Source organism: Narcine bancroftii, chromosome 8 (assembly GCF_036971445.1).
Source record: "Narcine bancroftii isolate sNarBan1 chromosome 8, sNarBan1.hap1, whole genome shotgun sequence".
Lineage (NCBI taxonomy): Eukaryota > Metazoa > Chordata > Chondrichthyes > Torpediniformes > Narcinidae > Narcine > Narcine bancroftii.
This window is the reverse complement of record NC_091476.1, coordinates 64,978,265-64,993,695: the sequence shown is the minus strand read 5'-3', so window position 1 is coordinate 64,993,695 and position 15,431 is coordinate 64,978,265. Positions and strand designations below refer to the sequence as shown.

General features: G+C 40.1%; 1 long non-coding RNA gene across 1 annotated transcript in view; it reads left to right on the top strand.

The window, feature by feature from the left end:
* LOC138740786 (uncharacterized) overlaps positions 1 to 15,431 on the top strand; it is a 58,444-nt gene that overhangs the window by 1,029 nt on the left and 41,984 nt on the right. The window lies entirely within an intron of this gene.

Genomic DNA, 15,431 nt, shown 5'->3' with positions numbered 1-15,431 from the left:
GCGGATGCACAGTAACCGCTGTGTCCCAGGGTGAGAGAGAGATAGAAAAATCCTGGTCCTTGAAAAGTAGTGGTGGGTGGTTTTATAAACACGCTGTTGTGGCCCCCCGCCCACCCCCCCACCGCAGTGCGGCCTGGCCGGTGTCAGGGGAAGCCAAGGCCGTTTCCCAGCGCCCGGAACCCCAGTGGCACAGCGTTTATTGGAGCTGCAGATGGAGTCGGGACGCTGGAGGGAAGATTGGGGCTCCCCGCCGGGCGATGGGGGCGCCGGCCGCCCTGCGCCTTCCCACCGGACCAGCGGCGGGTGCCCGGAGTACACGTGGAGAGCGAGGCTGGTCGGGTAGGTAGGGTGGAACCCCCCGCCAATCTTGGGAGTGGTGTGGGCTGGATCGGGATTAGCTGCGCTCACCTGCTCCTCCACCACTGACCGGGATCCCAGCGCGGTCCTGAGCGCCGAGACTGCCCTGGAAAGGTCCTAGGACACCGGCACGGAAAGAAAAGGGGGTCCGGGAGAAACTCAGCAGGTCAAGGGGGGTCCGAGAGAAACTCAGCAGGTTAAGGGAGGTCCGGGAGAAACTCAGCAGGTTAAGCGAGGTCCGGGAGAAACTCAACAGGTCAAGGGGGGTCCGGGAGAAACTCAGCAGGTCAAAGGGGGGTCCGAGAGAAACTCAGCAGGTCAAGAGGGAAGGGTCCGGGAGAAACTCAGAAGGTCAAGGGGAGGGGATCCGGGAGAAACTCAGCAGGTCATGGGGGGGTCAGGGAGAAACTCAGCAGGTCAAGGGAGGTCCGGGAGAAACTCAGCAGGTCAAGGGGGGTCCAGGAGAAACTCAGCAGGTCAAAGGGGGATCCGGGAGAAACTCAGCAGGTCAAGGGAGGTCCGGGAGAAACTCAGCAGGTCAAGGGGGGTCCGGGAGAAACTCAGCAGGTCAAGGGAGGGTCAGGGAGAAAATCAGCAGGTCAAGGGGTGTCCGGCAGAAACTCAGCAGGTCAAGGGGGGTCCGGGAGAAACTCAGCAGGTCAAGGGGGGGTCCGGGAGAAACTCAGGGGGGGTCTGACCTCGCCAGGACCGTTGCCCACTCCCCCTCCCTGCTGCAGGCCGACCCGCGACTCACGGTGACGGGGCCGCTGATCCGCCGAGATGCCGCCCTGCAGCGAGAGCCGATGCCCCCGCACTGTCGTTGTCCAACCCGATTGCCCGCAAACCCCGCCCTCCCGCACACAGGCCTGAGTAAGTATTATGAACTTTAATCTCAGGATAAAACGATCTTCCAATAGTTTCATGTCACAGTGATAAATATATTCCTGGTTAAAAATGGTCCTGCACCTGGATACAAGCTCATTAGGCATAAAACTTGAAAAGTGTGTAAATCAAAGGATATCTGTACCAATGGAAAAAGGGCATGGCAAATAACCCTGATAGAGTTCATGCCCACAATCAGTCACCCATTTGATTGTTTCAGGAATCATGTTATTCTCCCACATTCTCAATAGCCCTCAGATTTTACTATTCGACAGCACACTAGCAACATTTGACAAATCCTCTATAGAGAAATATTATTTATTGAATATTTTATTTCTCATGTGTTAATGCTTCTGGAAAGAGTTTATCCAAAACTATTATTGAACATTTATTTTAATAAGAAAAAGTTTAACATTACATATGTTGAAAGAAGAGAAAACATGCAGATGTTGTTGAAAATTTTCAATAAATATTTAGTTCGGCCCTCGACTTAGTCCAAGTTTTTAATTTTGGCCCTCCGTGAATTTGAGTTTGACACCCCTGACCTAGACCCTTATCACATCCAGTTAACACCTTTTGTCCGTAAATGGTTATATGGTTATATTGTTGGTCTGGATTCCTCCCCATTGCTTGAATTCTGAGCCTTTTTCCTGCTTCTGCCTTTTCTGATTTTTTTTCCCTTGAAGAAGGGCTCAGGCCCGAAACGTTGGCAATATTATCTTTGTCTCCTATAGATGATGAATAAACCAGCTGAGTTCCTCCAGAATTTCAGTGTTTTTAGTCAATCTCTCCACCTAGGCTAACCCTTCTAATCTCTGGAATCAACCTGCTGAACCTCCTCTGCACCGTCTCCATCGTTCCTCAAGTAAGGAGACCAGAACTCATCATCAGAATCAGAATTTATTGTTGTGAACAAGTCACAAAATTCTTTGTTTTGTGGTAGCATCACCATGCAAACATTCATATAAACACTTATAAAAATAAATAAAATTAGTGCACGAAAGGTCCAAGTAAGCCAATGTTTTTGGTTCTTTGTTCATTCAGGAATCTGATGGCAGCGAGGAAGAAGCTGTTCTTCTATTGCATGCAGTACTCCAGATATGGTCTCACCAGTACCTTGTGTAGTTGCAGCATAACCTCTCTGCTCCTAAATTCAATCCCTCCAGCAATGAAGGCCAATTTTCCATTTTCTGTTTTGATAGCCTGCTACAGCTGCAAACCAAGCTTTTGTGATTTATGTATGAGTACTTCCCAGCCCTTCTGCACGGCAGCCGGCTGCAATCACTTTCCATTTAAATAATATTCTGATCTTCCATTCTTTCTTCCATTCTTCCTTCCAAAGTGGATAACCTCACATTTGCTGACAGTGTACCTCATCTCCCAGTCCCTTGCCCACTCACTTAACCTATCCATATCTTTCTGCAGATGTACTTCAGGGGTAGCCAAACATTTTTGGTTGTGGGCCACATACAAAGAGTTACAGGCCAAACAATATTGTCCAGCAGCTTTCAACCAGTTACACTGCAAGAAAAATTGTTTTTTGATCAGAAAATCCCTGTCCCATCGAAAATTCATTGTATATCTCAATAACCATGTGACACTACTGAACAGTTTAACTGTTGACATTACAGTAGTTTATTGATGTGTTCACATATTACAGTAGGTATTTCTGTATCTGCTGCTCTTCAATTTAATGACTTAATTAAAACTTTCATTCAAAAAGCAGTGCAAAATTTAAAAAATGAGTACAAAATAAAAACAGGAGAAAAGATCAAGCGTCAACATTTCTCCACAAATCTCAGTGAATACAGTTCATGGCCCAAGTGTCTATCTTAATGATTCTGATGCAATGTGTAAATCTGCAGATAGCCTCTTAAAGATAGGCTATTAAAGTTTACAGATTCCTTGCAAATAAAACAAACCCACTTCCTCTTGACTTCTGTGAAAAAGAATTCATTTTCCCACCATATCTGAAATTTTCTGTTATTTTCTGTCTTTTCGGTTCTGCCATGTTTAAACAGCTGAGGTAAATGTCTTTTTTGAAACAGAAATAAACTATTTTTAACAGGTAAATGTTTTTTTAACTGAGGTAAACTGAGGGTGGCATGGAAGGTGTAGCAGTTAGCGCCACAACTTTACAGCACCAGCGATCGGGACTGGGGTTTGAATCCCGCACCATCTGTAAGGAGTTTATATGTTTTTCCTTGTGTCTGCGTGGGTTTTCCCCAAGGACTCTGATTTCCTCCCACTGTTTGAAACATACTGGGGGTCTAGGTTAATTGGGTATAAATTGGGAGGCACAGGCTTGTGGGCCAAAATGGCCTGTAGCCATGCTGTATGTTGAAATTTTTTTTTAAACTGAGGTAAACGTTCTCATCTTTTTTAATTATTAACATTTTTTATTTTTCACACTATAAACCATATTGATCAAGATACATACATTTCCTTCTTAAATATATACAGTGTCGTTTTCTCCCCCCCTTCCCTCCTCCCCTCCCTCCCTCCCTCCCTCACCTCCCCTCCCATTTATTTAAAGTTCAAAATATAAGACATTAAACCCTTCAAACAATGTTGTCACTCAATAAAAATAAACAAGAAATTCCACTGAGTCAGTTCTTTTCATTCTCTTCTCCTTCTGTCATTTTAGGTGGTAGATGTCCACGGTAGGTTTTCTCTATTGTGTTTCATGTATGGCTCCCATATTTTTTCAAATATTGTAATATTATTTCTTAAATTATATGTTATTTTTTCTAATGGAATACATTTATTCATTTCTATATACCATTGTATTCTCAAGTTATCTTCTAATTTCCAGGTTGACATAATACATTTTTTTGCTACAGCTAGTGCTATCATAACAAATCTTTTTTATGCTCCATCCAAATCGAGTCCAAATTCTTTGTTTTTTATGTTACTTAGGAGGAAGATCTATGGTTTTTTGGTATATTGCTTTTTGTGATTTTATTTAATATCTGGTTTAGATCTTCCCAACATTTTTTCACTTTCTCATGTCCAAATTGCATGAATTGTTGTTCCCATTTCCTTTTTACAGTGAAAACATCTGTCAGATACTGTTGGGTCCCATTTATTTAACTTTTGAGGTGTAATGTATAGCCTGTCTATCCAGTTATATTGTCATATGTAACCTCGTGTTTATTGTATTTCTCATAGTTCCGGAGCATAACTTCTCCCATGTTTCATTCTTTATCTTTATGTTTAGATCTTGTCCAATTTTTGTTTAGTTTTACCATTTGTTTCCTCATTCTCATTTTCTTGGAGTTTAATATACATGTTTGTTACAAATTTTTTGACTATCATTGTGTCTGTAATCACATATTCAAAATGACTTCCCTCTGGTAACCTCAGACTGCCTCCCAATTTGTCCTTCAAGTAGGATTTCAGTTGGTAGTATGCCAACACTGTATCGTGAGTTATATTTATCCTTCATTTGTTCAAAGGATAATAATTTATTTCCCGAAAAGCAATTTTCTATTCTTTTGGTCCCTTTTTTCTCCCATTCTCTAAAGGAAAGGTTATCTATTGTAAAAGGGATTAGCTGATTTTGCGTCAGTATTAGTTTTGGTAGTTGGTAATTTGTTTTATTCCATTCTACATGAACCTTCTTCCAAATGTTGAGCAGATGATGCAATACTGGAGAATTCCTACGTTGTACCAATTTTTCATCCCATTTATATAACATATGTTCAGGTATCTTCTCCCCTATTTTATCTAGTTCTAATCTAGTCCAATCTAGCTTTTCCCTTGTTTGATAAAAATCTGATAGGTATCTTAATTGTGCAGCTCTATAATAATTTTTAAAGTTTGGCAGTTGTAAGCCTCCTGGTTTATACCATTCTGTTAATTTATCTAGTGCTATCCTCGGTTTCCCCCCCTTTCCATAAAAATTTCCTTATTATTTTCTTTAACTCCTTGAAGAATTTCTCCGTCAAGTGTATTGGCAATGCCTGAAATAGGTATTGTATCCTTGGGAAAATGTTCATTTTAATACAGTTTATCCTTCCTATTAGTGTTAGTGGTAATTCTTTCCAATGCTCTAAGTCGTCCTGTAATTTTTTCATTAGTGGATAATAATTGAGTTTATATAGATGGCCGAGGTTTTTATTTATTTGTATACCTAGGTATCGTATTGCTTGCATTTGCCATCTGAATGGTGATTCTTTCTTAAATTTTGAGAAATCTGCATTATTCATTGATATTTCTTCACTTTTATTTGCGTTAATCTTGTATCCCGACACTTCTCCATATTCCTTCAATTTCTTATGTAATTCTTTTATTGATATTTCTGGCTCTGTTAAGTATACTATAACATCATCCGCAAATAAACTGATTTTATATTCCTTGTCTTTTATTTTTATCCCTTTTATATTATTTTCTGTTCTTATCAATTCTGCTAGTGGTTCTATGGCTAACGCGAACAATAAGAGAGAGAGTGGGCATCCCTGCCTTGTTGATCTGCTTAAGTTAAATTGTTTTGATATATATCCATTTACTGTCACTTTCGCCAATGGCCCCTTATATCATGCTTTAATCCAATTAATATATTTCTCTGGTAAGCTGAATTTTTGTAGTACTTTGAATAAATAATTCCATTCTACTCTGTCAAAGGCCTTCTCTGCGTCTAAAGCAACCGCTACTGTTGGAGTTTTATTTCTACTGCATGAATTAAGTTAATAAATTTACAGATATTGTCTGTTGTTCGTCTTTTTTTAATAAATCCAGTTTGGTCTAGATTTACTATTTTTGGTACATAGTCAGCTAATCTGTTTGCTAATAGTTTAGCTATTATCTTATAATCTGTGTTAAGAAAAGATATTGGTCTATATGACGCTGGTGCGAGTGGATCTTTCCCTGTCTTTGGTATTACTGTAATTATTGCTGTTTTGCATGAATCTGGTAAGCTTTGTGTTTTATCAATCTGGTTGATTACTTCCAGGAGGGGAGGAATTAATAAATTTTTTAATGTTTTGTAGAATTCTATTGGGAATCCATCCTCTCCTGGTGTTTTATTATTTGGTAGTTTTTTTATTATCTCTTGTATTTCTACTATTTCAAATGGTTCTGTTAATTTATTTTGTTCCTCTATTTGTAATTTTGGTAGTTCAATTTTAGTTAAAAATTCATCTATTTTGTCTTCTTTCCCTTCGTTTTCAATTTGGTATAATTGTTCGTAGAATTCTCTGAAGTTTTCATTAATCTCTATTGGATTATATGTGATTTGTTTGTCTTTTTTCCTTAATGCCAATACCATTCTCTTAGTTTGTTCTGTCTTAAGCTGCCATGCTAGAATTTTGTCCGTGTTTTCTCCTAGTTCATAATATTTCTGTTTTGTCTTCATTATGTTCTTCTCCACCTTGTATGTTTGTAGTGTTTCATATTTTATTTTTTTATCTGCTAATTCTCTTCTTTTAGTTGTGTCTTCCTTCATTGCTAATTCTTTTTCTATATTTGCTATTTCCCTTTCCAACTGCTCTGTTTCCTGATTGTAGTCCTTCTTCATCTTAGTTACATAACTTATTATTTGCCCTCAGATGAATGCTTTCATTGTGTCCCATAGTATAAACTTATCTTTCACTGATTCCGTATTTATTTCAAAGTACATTTTAATTTGTCTTTCAATGAATTCTCTAAACTCCTGCCTTTTAAGTAGCATGGAGTTTAATCTCCTTCTATACATTCTTGGAGGGATGTCCTCTAACTCTATTGTCAATAACAGGGGTGAGTGGTCCGATAATAGTCTCGCTTTATATTCCGTTTTCCTAACTCTCTCTTGCATGCAAACTGATAACAGGAATAGGTCTATTCTTGAGTATGTTTTATGTCTACCCGAATAATATGAATATTCCTTTTCCTTTGGGTGTTGTTTCCTCCATATATCCAAAAGTTGCATTTCTTGCATCGATTTAATTATAAATTTGGTTACTTTGTTCTTTCTGTTAATTTTTTCCCAGTTTTATCCATGTTTGAATCCAAATTAAGGTTGAAATCCCCTCCTATTAGTATGTTCCCTTGCATGTCTGCTATCTTCAAAAAGATATCTTGCATAAATTTTTGATCTTCTTCATTAGGTGAATATACATTGAGTAAATTCCAAAACTCCGAATATATCTGACAGTTTATCATTACATATCTCCCTGCTGGATCTATTATTTCCTCTTCTATTTTGATTGGTACATTTTTACTGATTAATATAGCTACTCCTCTAGCTTTTGAATTATATGATGCTGCTGTTACATGTTCTATCCAATCTCTCTTTAATTTCTTGTGTTCCACTTCAGTTAAGTGTGTTTCTTGTACGAATGCTATATCAATTTTTTTCTTTTTTCAGTAAATTTAGCAGTTTCTTCCTTTTGATTTGGTTATGTATTCCATTAATATTTAAAGTCATATAGTTCAACATAGCCATTTCATACTTTGTTTATCTTTCCTTTCCGTTTCATCTTCTTCACCTTTCCTTCTTATCCATTTCTGCTTTCTTTTTTTGAACACATTATAAGACAACATTTCTAAAACAAAATATTTCCATTATCTAAAATTCCTTTAACCCCACTATCACCTCCCCTTCCTGAGTTTCCCTTTGTCCCTTGTTGGGCAACCACATCTCCCCTCTCCATTTGGATTTGCAAATTCACTCGCAAGCGTCAACTGATTTCGCAGTGACCGTAATTCTTCCCCACCCAGCCCCCTCCAGAAAAGATTTTATTCTTCATATATAACAAAGGTCACTCTCTTAATTCCCCCTATACTTCCTTTCTTCCCTTTCTTTCCCTTCTTAGTTCTTACCTATACTCTATTTTGTTTTATATATACATACACACATACATATAGTTTGTGGTAATTTTTGTTCTTGTTACATCTATCTGTCTGTTTTGTAGTTGTTCTGCAAATTTTCGTGCTTTCTCCGGATCCAAGAATAGTCTGTTTTGCTGCCCTGGAATAACTATTTTAAGTACCGCTGGATACTTTAGCATAAATTTATATCCTTTTTTCCATAGGATTGTTTTTGCTGTATTAAACTCCTTCCTCTTCTTCAGGAGTTCACAACTTATATCTGGATAGAAAAAAAATTTTTTGACCTTTGTATTCCAGTGGTTTTTTGTCTTTTCTTATTTTCCTCATTGCTTTCTCCAATATATTTTCTCTTGTTGTATATCTTAGGAATTTTACAAGAATGGATCTTGGTTTTTGTTGTGGTTGTGGTTTAGGGGCTAATGTTCTGTGTGCCCTTTCTATTTCCATTTCTTCCCGTAATTCTGGTCTTCCTAGGATCCTGGGGATCCATTCTTTTATAAATTCTCTCATATTCTTGCCTTCTTCATCTTCCTTATGGCCCACTATCTTTATATTGTTTCTTCTATTATAATTTTCCATTTTATCTATCTTCTGAGCTAACAGCTCTTGTGTCTCTTTAACTTTTTTATCAGATTCTTCTAATTTCTTTTTTAAGTCATCTACTTCCATTTCTGTGGCTGTTTCTCATTCTTCCACCTCGTCCACTCTTTTTCCTATATCTGACATGATCATCTCTAATCTATTCATTTTTTCTTCTGTACATTTTACTCTTCTTTTTATTTCACTGAATTCTTGTGATTGCCATTGTTTTACTGATTCCATATATTCTTTAAAAAAATATATATCCATGTACTTGCCCTTCCCTTCATCTTCCATTTTTCTGTGTTCTTCCTCTTCTTGTTCTGAGTCCACTCCAGGATCTATGTCCTTTACCTCTGTCTCTTCTGGTTTTCTTGTTGGTTTGTTTGTTTTATTTTGTTGGGTATTTTTGGTCTTCTTATTTTTACTAGAAGTGTCTTGATGCTGGTCTTCTTCCTCTGGGTTGGTCATCTGTTGTTTCTTTGATTTCTTTTTACTCTCTTCTTTCTTATTCTCGTCATTTTCTGTGTTTTCCTCTTGCTGCTTTGTTGTCGTTGTCAATTTCATCTGTGGAGATCGACTCCTCAGTTGGTCCCCCCTCCCGTCAGTGTTATTTTTGTCTTGCGCATCACGCATGCGCGACTCCTCGCGCATGCGTGGCTGCGCACTTTTGTTTGGCTCCGTGAGCCCTTTTTGTAGTCCCGAGTTTGGGGCTTCAACTGACCTTAAGGAGCGAGCTTCTCTCTCCACGGCGGGCCTCCTCACACAGGTAAGGCCTTCACCTTCTTCTTCCGATGTCTTTTCTTCTTCTCTTCTTCCCGTTGCTTTTGGATTTTCTTTCTTCGCTGCCATTTTCTCCACACCTTTACTTTCACTTTATTTTGGTTTTTGTGTTTGTGTCTTTGTTTTTTCACTGTCTTTTTTTTACTTTTCCGGAGAGGGCTGGAGCTCCCCGACTGGCCACTACTCCATCACGTGACTCCCCCCCCCCGGTAAACGTTCTCATTGATGAGTAACATTGCAACGGACTGACTTGTAGTTGTTCAAAATTACACCAGATGCCATAGGTGATCTGTGTAAGGGATTACTTAAGGTGGTATGTGAGTGGAAAGAAAAAGATTGAGAACCACTGATATAGACCATTTCATACAGTGCAAGCTCTTCAGCCCACAATATTGTGCTGACACATATAAACCTACTCCACAATAGTATACCCCTTCTCTACCTCACACCCATAACCCTCTAGTCTTCTCACATACATATGACTGTCTAAGAGCCTTTTGGATGTTCCTATCATACCATACCATTTGAGAGTTTGGTACATAGGATATCACACACAATACAGGCACTTTGGCCCACAATGTTGTGTACTGCTGAGGGAAATAACCTATCTAGGCAAGGCATCAGCCAGACAAACAGCACTGTGGTCAGCTCTGAGCCTCAGAAAGGAAGGGTGAAGTCAGGTAGAGTGATAAACAGATGGGGTGGGGTGGCTCTCTTGGTAAGGAATAACATTAAATCATTATAAAAGGGTATCAAAGGATAGAACCATTGTGGGTTGAGTGAAGAAATGGTAAGGGTAAAAGGACACTTGATAATTATATACAGACCTCCAAACAGAAGCCAGTGATTATAGACAGCAAATTACAACTGGAAATAGAAAAGGCATGTCAGAAGGGCAATGTTATGGTAGTCATGGTGGATTTTAACATGCAAGTAGATAATGAAAACCAGGTTGGGACTGAATCTCAAGACAGCGAATGTGTAGAATACCTGTGAGATGGCTTTTTAGAGCAGCGTGTTGATGAACCCACTAAGGGATCGGCTTTACTGGTTAGGGTGGTGTGTAATGCACCAGAGGTGATGAGAGAACTTAGGATAAAGGAGCACTTTGGGGACAGGGATCACAAAATGTCTGAGTTCATTTTGACATTTAACAAGGAGAAGCTGAAGTCAGACATGCCGGTATTTCACTGGAGCAAAGGGAATTACAGTGGTATGGGAGAGGAACTGATCTAAGTAGATTGGAAGGGGTCGCTGGTAGGGAAGATGGCAGAGTAGCAATGGATGGAGTTTCTGCAAGAAATAAGGAAGGTGCAGGATAAAGCTATATACCTTTTATACAGAATTCTGAAAACTACCAACCTCCAAAAACTGGCACTTTTTTTTCAGTAGATGACATCTGCTCATCAAAGATGGAGTTTGGTGCCAAACATGGCCTGACATGATCCTCGTTCAACTCCCATATATCCCATCGCATTCCATATCGATAATTTGCAGAATCATCATGTAATAAATGGCCCTTTGTGGCATACGCAGTCGCTAATTAGTGCGATTATCTCTCTACAAGAGCAACTCCCTATTAGGCGCTGTCACTGATTAGTGCAATAGTGACTTTATAAGAGCCCCACCCTCCCAGTCAACACTACCAGTTGGAAGTCTCTGTGAAGCCTATGAACATGGCAAAGAGAGCTGAAGAGTTCCCGATAGGTAGCAGTGAGATGCAGAAAAGGAAATGTCTCTCATTATCGATTGCACAGAAGGTGGAGTTATTGTGGAAGCTTGATAGTGACACATCTGTGCGTCGTCTAATGGAAGATTATGGGTTGGGATCTTCCACCATATATGATTTGAGGAAACAGAAAAATAGTTGGTGAAGTTTTAGAGTGAGAGTAATGACCACAGACTGATGAATAAAAGGAAAACTTTGCATAGGGCAAAAAAACATAAATATTGACCGAATGCTTATTGAGTGGGTGTGACAACGAAGAAGCGAACACATGGGACTAACTGGTCTGCTTGTAATGAAACAAGCTTGAAAATTCTACGAAGAACTGAACCTTGAGGGTGTGTGAATATTCACATGGTTGGCTGCAAAAATTTAAGTGTCAAGGTATAAAATATCATTACAAGCTTATGCACTTGTTAATGCATGGAGAAATGTAACTGAAGCAGAATTAAAACATGCTTAGCATAGATTTTGGCCATCAAGAATGATCGATGAAAGGTTTTCGTGTCAGTAACGAGAGAAGGATGGTTGCTAACCTCGTTGCCTATGCCAAAAATATTGCAGCAGAAAATGTAAACACGTTAGAGGCAGCTGACATTGAAGAAGGGCTGAATGATGGACCCTTTGTGCATTCCTTGAGCGATGGAAAAATTGATGAAATGGTGTTACATAGCAATAAGCATGAGGAGAGTAGACATGAAAAAGGTAAAAAAAAAATGCCCATTGATGACGTGCTTAAATGTGCGATCAGTTCATTGGTGGGATGGAACAACATTTATTTATAAATGAGATTATGGCTGTTTATTCAATTAAACAGAGACTACTTAGACAGCAACCTCTTTTAATGAAGCACATGACACTGGAAGAAGTCTTTAATAAGAGTTCATTCTGATGCAATGTTTGAGGTGTAATGTGCATTTACTGTATTTCCACTGTTCGAGAACTCTGATCCAATGTTATTTTGAAGTTTTACTTTCAAATTAAAAAAAACATGCTAGTGATATTATGGTCTTTTATGGCCTTTATTTATCTAAATTCATTTAATATCCAGCACCCCCTGTTTTGTGCGATTTTGCACAATTTTGAAATATGGCATTTGCTTAAAAGGTCTGCCATTTTAAAATGATTCCGAACAACGGCAGGTGTTCAGTCCTGGCGATTCTGTAAAAGGTTAGGCACCTGTACCAAAGGAGAGGAAATATTCATATGGATAAAATGTCACAACTTAGGCAGACTAGGGAAGTCAAAGCCAATGTGAAAGCAAAAGAGGAAGCAAAAATTAGTGGGAAGAAAGAAGATTTTAATAACTTGCAGAAGGTAACTAAAAAAACTCATGTGTAAAGATGGTTTGAAAATAGGCTAGCAAATAATATCAAAGAGGACACAAAAAGCTTCTTCAAGTCTGTAAAGAATGAAAGAGGGGTGATAGTAAATATAGGACTAGTAGAAACGACCCTGGAGAAATAATAATGGGAGACAGGGAGATGGCAGAGGAACTAAATGAGTATTTTGCATCAGACTTCACCGTGGAAGACTGTAGCCGTGTGCCAGATGTCGAAGGGCATCAAGGAAGGAAGTGAATGCAATTAATATTTCAAGGGTGAAGGTGCTAAGAAAGCTGAATAAAAGTAGGTAACTCTCCCGGACCAGATGGATTGCTCCTTTAGGTTCTGAAAGAAGTGGTGGCAGAGATTGTGGAGGTTTTGGAAATGATCTTTCAAGAATCAATAGATTCTGGCATAGTCCTGTAGGAATGGAAAATTGCAAATGCCACCTCACTATTCAAGAATGGAGGGAGGCAGCAGAAAGGAAATTATAGAGTAGTTAGCTTGACGTCAGTGGTTGGGAAGATGTTGGAGTCGATCTTCAAGAATGAGGTAACAGAGTACTTGGAGACACATAACAAGGTAGGCCAAAGCCAGCATGGTTTCCTTAAGGGAAAATCTTGCTTGTCAAACCTATTAGAATTCTTTGAAGAAGTGACAAGCTGGCTGGATAAAGGGGAGACAGTGGATATTGTGTATTTGGATTTTCAGAAGGTCTTTGAAGAAAGTCGCATAGGTGGTAAGTCAGGAGAGGCTGTATTTGGATAGCCAGAAACTGATTAGGGTTAGTGTGACAGAGTATTCAGAGGTGGTTTGGGATGAATTGTTAGTGCAGCTTGCACACACACACACATTTTAAAACAGAATATTTGCAGGACTTTTGCAGAATGCTTTTTGCAGGCGGCAACAAAGTATGGACAACAGCTTGCCTGGGAGAGCATGTGATCTTTGCAGGCAGGGGAGAAGAGTTTTGCTCTCAGAGAGGGAGGGTGTGAAACAGAGAGGAGAGAGACAGAAATCCGTTCTAGAGGGACAAGCTGGCAAACTTTGGAAGGCTGCCTGGTCAAAGGAGAAGACTGGCGGTGTGAAAGGTGACCTGAAAGAAAGAGGATCATGTGGAGAATTCTGAAGGGGGCAAGTTTCGTCAGGAAGACTGATTGAAAAGGAATCAGTTGGGGATGTCCTGGAAAAGGAATCTCTCTCTGAAAACCAGCAAGAACAAGCTCCAAAGACTGGTGAATTTTGTTCATGCTAACTTCTGTGCACAGTACAAGAATTGCCTGCAACCGGTGAGATTGGACTGTGAACCAAAGAACTTTCTTTCTTCTTTCTTTGGCTTGGCTTCGCGGACGAAGATTTATGGAGGGGGTAAAAAGTCCACGTCAGCTGCAGGCTCGTTTGTGGCTGACAAGTCCGATGCGGGACAGGCAGACACGATTGCAGCGGTTGCAAGGGAAAATTGGTTGGTTGGGGTTGGGTGTTGGGTTTTTCCTCCTTTGCCTTTTGTCAGTGAGGTGGGCTCTGCGGTCTTCTTCAAAGGAGGTTGCTGCCCGCCAAACTGTGAGGCGCCAAGATGCATGGTTTGAGGCGTTATCAGCCCACTGGCGGTGGTCAATGTGGCAGGCACCAAGAGATTTCTTTAGGCAGTCCTTGTACCTTTTCTTTGGTGCACCTCTGTCACGGTGGCCAGTGGAGAGCTCGCCATATAACACGATCTTGGGAAGGCGATGGTCCTCCATTCTGGAGACGTGACCCATCCAGTGCAGCTGGATCTTCAGCAGCGTGGACTCGATGCTGTCGACCTCTGCCATCTCGAGTACTTCAACGTTAGGGGTGTAAGCGCTCCAATGGATGTTGAGGATGGAGCGGAGACAACGCTGGTGGAAGCGTTCTAGGAGCCGTAGGTGGTGCCGGTAGATGACCCATGATTCGGAGCCGAACAGGAGTGTGGGTATGACAACGGCTCTGTATACGCTTATCTTTGTGAGGTTTTTCAGTTGGTTGTTTTTCCAGACTCTTTTGTGTAGTCTTCCAAAGGCGCTATTTGCCTTGGCGAGTCTGTTGTCTATCTCATTGTCGATCCTTGCATCTGATGAAATGGTGCAGCCGAGATAGGTAAACTGGTTGACCGTTTTGAGTTTAGTGTGCCCGATGGAGATGTGGGGGGGGCTGGTAGTCATGGTGGGGAGCTGGCTGATGGAGGACCTCAGTTTTCTTCAGGCTGACTTCCAGGCCAAACATTTGAACCAAAGAACTTTGCTGAAAATTAAATATACATTACACATTCCAGCGCTTAGTATTAGGGTGGGGATTAAGTAGTTAGTTAGGTTAAGTAGTAAATTAGTTTAATTCTGTTTTCTTGTTCAAATATAATTAAAAACAACTTTTGTTTTAGTAACCCTGTGTTGTGGTGCATAACTATTGCTGCTGGTTTCTGTGGTCCTCTGGACTCTGTAACAATAGTCAACATGGCTTTGTGTGTGGTAGTCATGTTTAACCAATCTTACAGATTTTTTTGAGGAAAGTTGACGAAGGAAAGGCTGTGGATGTTGTCTACATTGATTTTAGTAAGGCCTTTAACAAGGTCATACATGGGAGGTTAGTCAGGAAAGTTCAGACTGTAGGTATTTATGGTGAAGTAGTGAACTGGATTCAACAGTGGCTGGATGGGAGAAGCCACAGAGTAATGGTGAATGATTGCTTCTCAGACTGGAGGCCTGTGACTAGTGGTGTGCTTCAGGGATCGGTGCTGGGACCATTGTTGTTTGTCATCTATATCAATGATCTGGATGATAATATGGTAAATTAGATCAGCAAGTTTGCAGATGACACCAAGATGGTTGTGCCAAGTGCTGCAGAACATAGGGTCAAATGACCTCCTTCTGTGCTGCTAATTTCTATTGTGTTAACCATTTCTAAAGTTAACATTGTTACTGGCAGAGGAAAATAGTAGATTTCCGGAAGGGAAA